Genomic DNA, 6,294 nt, shown 5'->3' on the forward strand with positions numbered 1-6,294 from the left:
CGCCCCCAAGTGTGACAACGCAAAATAAATAAATAAATAAATAACATGTAAGTACATAAGTAAAAGCTTACTGCACCTGGTATTCCCAGGCGGTCTCCCATCCAAGTACTAACCAGGCCCGACCCTGCTTAGCTTCCGAGATCAGACAATCGGGCGTTTCAGGGTGGTGTGGCCGTAAGCGAAGAAAGCCGCAGCCAAAGACGTTTAAATAGTTGCCATCATGGCAAGCCCTCCTAACATTCAATAGCCTCGCTCCACTATCCGTAATTGCATTTCAGTTATCGACAAACTCATTTAATTGGGCGAAATTACAATGTTACTAGTCAGAATGACAATTCAAGATAACTGCAATTTGAAACTGACGAGTAAGAAGGATGAATCAAGACATCTGAAAACATGCTTTCACTTGTCACAATAACTTTAAAGATATCCATAATGACATCACAAGTATGGCCATTCGAATCGTCGCACATACCGAATGATCAGCTATTTATGACGTCTGTAATTCCGTTTTGGCTAGTGAAAATGGTATTTTCATATATCTGAATTTGAATTATTCCTAGTTAATCCGCTGTGCCTGACGTACTGCGATGCCAGCTTCGCAATGTACATTGGGCTTCTGCTTACAGATTGAACTGGCTATGTTAATGGCTCGGGTAGCTGATTCTTATGAGAATTGAACTTTGTCGGACGTACTTCTGTAGTTCTGCAACGACCTTCGCATACACTTATTGCACGTCGCTTTGGTTAAACGGCTGCCTGATAAAATATTGGAAAATGTAGCAAACGTAATGTTTTGCAAGCTTGTGCGATCACGTATGGCTTTACAAATGGCAGTAGCCGCCCCCTCTGAAAAAGTAAGAAAATGCTACGGAGTGAAAGAGATGGGGCGAAACAGTCGTCGTGTTGTTTAGACGGAAGTCTAAGCATTACATAATGTAATATGTAATGTAATGAAGTCACAGCTCGTTTCTCGCACCGGCCGCAGCATTGAAAACCCTGACGAAGTCGCGTCACCCTGTTAATGAGTTACACTCACTTGCAATTTAAAATGCGGGCAACCCTTAAATTTAAAAGGACTGCCATATGCCGTTGCAATGCGACTGACCTGCAGCCTGATATCTAAGACACGTTGATGTTTTTTTTACTTGCACAGTTCCGGTATCCACTTAAATCGTGTGAGAGATCGCCCCAAGTGTGACAACGCAAAATAAATAAATAATAAATAAACATGTAAGTACATAAGTAAAAGCTTACTGCACCTGGTATTCCCAGGCGGTCTCCCATCCAAGTACTAACCAGGCCCGACCCTGCTTAGCTTCCGAGATCAGACGAGATCGGGCGTTTTCAGGGTGGTGTGGCCGTAAGCGAGAAAGCCGCAGCCAAAGACGTTTAAATAGTTGCCGTCATGGCAAGCCCTCCTAACATTCAATAGCCTCGCTCCACTATCCGTATTGCATTTCAGTTATCGACAAACTCATTTGAATTGGGCGAATTACAATGTTACTAGTCAGAATGACAATTCAAGATAACTGCAATTTGAAACTGACGAGTAGAAGGATGAATCAAGACATCTGAAAACATGCTTTCACTTGTCACATAACTTTAAAGATATCCATAATGACATCACAAGTATGGCCATTCGAATCGTCGCACATACCGAATGATCAGCTATTTATGACGTCTGTAATTCCGTTTTGGCTAGTGAAAATGGTATTTTCATATATCTGAATTTGAATTATTCCTAGTTAAATCCGCTGTGCCTGACGTGACTGCGATGCCAGGCTTCGCAATGTACATTGGGCTTCTGCTTACAGATTGAACTGGCTATGTTATGGCTCGGGGTAGCTGATTCTTTATGAGAATTGAACTTTGTCGGACGTACGTTCTGTAGTTCTGCAACGACCTTCGCATACACTATTGCACGTCGCTTTGGTTAAAACGGCTTGCCTGATAAAATATTGGAAAATGTATGCAAACGTAATGTTTTGCAAAGCTTGTGCGATCACGTATGGCTTTACAAATGGCAGTAGCCGCCCCCTCTGAAAAAAGTAAGAAAATGCTACGGAGTGGAAAGAGATGGGCGAAACAGTCGTCGTGTTGTTTTAGACAGGAAGTCTAAGCATTACATAATGTAATAATGTAATGTATGGAAGTCAACAGCTCGTTTCTCGCACCGGCCGCACATTGAAAACCCTGACGAAGTCGCGTCACCCTGGTTAAATGAGTTACACTCACTTGCAATTTAAAAATGCGGGCAACCCATTAAATTTTAAAAGGACTTGCCATATGCCGTTGCAATGCGACTGACCTCGCAAGGCCTGGATTTAGCACTTTTTTATTACCCCCTTCCGGTATCCCGCGCCCATCGGTACATATTTCCGCACCAAGTGTGACACGCAAATAAATAATAAATAAATAAACATGTAAGTACATAAGTAAAAGCTTACTGCACCTGGTATTCCCAGGCGGTCTCCCATCCAAGTACTAACCAGGCCCGCCCTGCTTAGCTTCCGAGATCAGACGAGATCGGCGTTTTCAGGTGTGTGGCCGTAAGCGAAGAAAGCCGCAGCCAAGACTTTAAATAGTTGCCGTCATGGCAAGCCTCCTAACATTCAATAGCCTCGCTCCACTATCCGTAAATGCATTTCAGTTATCGACAAACTCATTTGAATTGGGCGAAATTACAATGTTACTAGTCAGAATGACAATTCAAGATAACTGCAATTTGAAACTGACGAGTAAGAAGGATGAATCAAGACATCTGAAAACTCTTTCACTTGTCACAATAACTTTAAAGATATCCTAATGACATCACAAGTATGGCCATTCGAATCGCGCACATACCGAATGATCACTATTTATGACGTCTGTAATTCCGTTTTGGCTAGTGAAAATGGTATTTTCATATATCTGAATTTGAATTATTCCTAGTTAAATCCGCTGTGCCTGACGTGACTGCGATGCCAGGCTTCGCAATGTACATTGGGCTTCTGCTTACAGATTGAACTGGCTATGTTAATGGCTCGGGGTAGCTGATTCTTTATGAGAATTGAACTTTGTCGGACGTACGTTCTGTAGTTCTTGCAACGACCTTCGGCATACACTTATTGCACGTCGCTTTGGTTAAAACGGCTTGCCTGATAAAATATTGGAAAAATGTATGCAACGTAATGTTTTGCAAAGCTTGTGCGATCACGTATGGCTTTACAAATGGCAGTAGCCGCCCCTCTGAAAAAGTAAGAAAATGCTACGGAGTGGAAAGAGATGGGCGAAACAGTCGTCGTGTTGTTTTAGACAGGGAAGTCTAAGCATTACATAATGTAATAATGTAATGTAATGGAAGTCAACAGCTCGTTTCTCGCACCGGCCGCAGCATTGAAAACCCTGACGAAGTCGCGTCACCCTGGTTAAATGAGTTACACTCACTTGCAATTTAAAATGCGGGCAACCCTTAAATTTAAAAGGACTTGCCATATGCCGTTGCAATGCGACTGACCTGCAGCCTGGATATCTAAGCACGTTGATGTTTTATTTTACTTTGCACAGTTCCGGTATCCACTTAATCGTGTGAGAGATCGCCCCCAGTGTGACAACGCAAAATAAATAAATAAATAAATAAACATGTAAGTACATAAGTAAAAGCTTACTGCACCTGTATTCCCAGGCGGTCTCCCATCCAAGTACTAACCAGGCCCGACCCTGCTTAGCTTCCGAGATCAACGAGATCGGGCGTTTTCAGGGTGGTGTGGCCGTAGCGAAGAAAGCCGCAGCCAAAGACGTTTAAATAGTTGCCGTCATGGCAAGCCCTCCTAACATTCAATAGCCTCGCTCCACTATCCGTAATTGCATTTCAGTTATCGACAAACTCATTTGAATTGGGCGAAATTACAATGTTACTGTCAGAATGACAATTCAAGATAACTGCAATTTGAAACTGACGAGTAAGAAGGATGAATCAAGACATCTGAAAACATGCTTTCACTTGTCACAATAACTTTAAAGATATCCATAATGACATCACAAGTATGGCCATTCGAATCGTCGCACATACCGAATGATCAGCTATTTATGACGTCTGTAATTCCGTTTTGGCTAGTGAAAATGGTATTTTCATATATCTGAATTTGAATTATTCCTAGTTAAATCCGCTGTGCCTGACGTGACTGCGATGCCAGGCTTCGCAATGTACATTGGGCTTCTGCTTACAGATTGAACTGGCTATGTTAATGGCTCGGGTAGCTGATTCTTTATGAGAATTGAACTTTGTCGGACGTACGTTCTGTAGTTCTTGCAACGACCTTCGGCATACACTTATTGCACGTCGCTTTGGTTAAAACGGCTTGCCTGATAAAATATTGGAAAAATGTATGCAAACGTAATGTTTTGCAAAGCTTGTGCGATCACGTATGGCTTTACAAATGGCAGTAGCCGCCCCCTCTGAAAAAAGTAAGAAAATGCTACGGAGTGGAAAGAGATGGGGCGAAACAGTCGTCGTGTTGTTTTAGACAGGGAAGTCTAAGCATTACATAATGTAATAATGTAATGTAATGGAAGTCAACAGCTCGTTTCTCGCACCGGCCGCAGCATTGAAAACCCTGACGAAGTCGCGTCACCCTGGTTAAATGAGTTACACTCACTTGCAATTTAAAAATGCGGGCAACCCATTAAATTTTAAAAGGACTTGCCATATGCCGTTGCAATGCGACTGACCTGCAGCAAAGTTGTTTCCGTGGATTTTACGCACTTTTCTTACACTTACACCCGCTTCACGGTCTATAGGCGCCGCGGCGCCATCGAGTACATTCTACTTTCTCACAGCAACATCAGGGGAGAGCGCGAACGCAGTCCCCCACTAGCAGAAATTATGCGGTCGAGATTCCCACATTTGGGGAATTCGCAGGGGTCAGCATGACCGAAGTGCAATGGCCGAGCCTCGCCCTGGGTGAACCACCTTCGTGATCATGGTATCTCCCCCGCCAGGTAAGTATGAGTTGTGCACCTCTCGGAATCTGTCCCTGCGCCACGCCGTGACTTTCACATACGTGGTTAGCACACCGTTCCAGTTGCGCAGCTCTCCAAGGCGCACAATGACGGCGAGCGAACTGTCCGATCTCACTACCTGTGACAGAATGCTGGCGCTCCTTAATATTTATACTATTACATAAAAATGCAACTTAAAAAAAAAAAAAAAAATTTATATATATATATATATATTTCCCTCTGTGCCTCGCAGTAGCCTACACATTCTCAGAAGCATCCATACAGGACAGAGCGAGTGGTAAACGGAATTCCCCTACGCAGCATTCCCTGGTGAGACGCCATTAACATTAGTTCTTCCTTCTTTTTCATCGAGTATGCACACACGTAATTCGCAAATGAACGCATGGGGAACGCAAAAATGCACAGTTAAGCGAACTCCTGGGCCCCGTATCAGGACGCAGGGTTAGCCGGATAAGTGTACCGAGGAAACCCCGGCAGCCCTCGCGAATCAGAACATGGACTGAAGTGGATACAGTTCTTCCTGGTATTGACTCGGCGCAGTTACAGAGCAGACTCGACTCGGTAAGCCTGTTTTCTGAAATACCCCCCTTCTCTCTCATTCTGAAACAACAAAAACGAAAAACGCTTTTGACAGAAACCGAAGCGTGCTGACGCCATTAGCTTTGAACTGTGGCTGGATATCTAAGACACGTTGATGTTTTATTTTACTTTGCACAGTTCCGGTATTCCAGCTTAAATCGTGTGAGAGATCGCCCCCAAGTGTGACAACGCAAAATAAATAAATAAATAAATAAACATGTAAGTACATAAGTAAAAGCTTACTGCACCTGGTATTCCCAGGCGGTCTCCCATCCAAGTACTAACCAGGCCCGACCCTGCTTAGCTTCCGAGATCAGACGAGATCGGGCGTTTTCAGGGTGGTGTGGCCGTAAGCGAAGAAAGCCGCAGCCAAAGACGTTTAAATAGTTGCCGTCATGGCAAGCCCTCCTAACATTCAATAGCCTCGCTCCACTATCCGTAATTGCATTTCAGTTATCGACAAACTCATTTGAATTGGGCGAAATTACAATGTTACTAGTCAGAATGACAATTCAAGATAACTGCAATTTGAAACTGACGAGTAAGAAGGATGAATCAAGACATCTGAAAACATGCTTTCACTTGTCACAATAACTTTAAAGATATCCATAATGACATCACAAGTATGGCCATTCGAATCGTCGCACATACCGAATGATCAGCTATTTATGACGTCTGTAATTCCGTTTTGGCTAGTGAAAATGGTATTTT

The 6,294-nt window shown here is 43.3% G+C and overlaps 3 non-coding genes and 3 pseudogenes across 3 annotated transcripts; all 6 read right to left on the reverse strand.

Annotated features, from left to right (window-relative positions):
• Positions 1 to 64: 64 nt before the first annotated feature.
• On the reverse strand, positions 65 to 180 carry LOC135246733 (5S ribosomal RNA; annotated as a pseudogene).
• A 1,070-nt stretch (positions 181 to 1,250) lies between these two features.
• LOC135246730 (5S ribosomal RNA) lies at positions 1,251 to 1,369 on the reverse strand. The gene has a single exon (XR_010327879.1). It is a non-coding gene; the product is annotated as a 5S ribosomal RNA (ribosomal RNA).
• Positions 1,370 to 2,443: 1,074 nt separating this feature from the next.
• LOC135246735 (5S ribosomal RNA) lies at positions 2,444 to 2,558 on the reverse strand (annotated as a pseudogene).
• A 1,085-nt stretch (positions 2,559 to 3,643) lies between these two features.
• LOC135246734 (5S ribosomal RNA) lies at positions 3,644 to 3,759 on the reverse strand (annotated as a pseudogene).
• Positions 3,760 to 4,827: 1,068 nt separating this feature from the next.
• On the reverse strand, positions 4,828 to 4,991 carry LOC135246731 (U1 spliceosomal RNA). The gene has a single exon (XR_010327880.1). It is a non-coding gene; the product is annotated as a U1 spliceosomal RNA (small nuclear RNA).
• Positions 4,992 to 5,819: 828 nt separating this feature from the next.
• LOC135246732 (5S ribosomal RNA) lies at positions 5,820 to 5,938 on the reverse strand. The gene has a single exon (XR_010327881.1). It is a non-coding gene; the product is annotated as a 5S ribosomal RNA (ribosomal RNA).
• Positions 5,939 to 6,294: the final 356 nt, after the last annotated feature.

This window comes from Anguilla rostrata, unplaced genomic scaffold (genome assembly GCF_018555375.3).
Source record: "Anguilla rostrata isolate EN2019 unplaced genomic scaffold, ASM1855537v3 scaf0828, whole genome shotgun sequence".
NCBI lineage: Eukaryota > Metazoa > Chordata > Actinopteri > Anguilliformes > Anguillidae > Anguilla > Anguilla rostrata.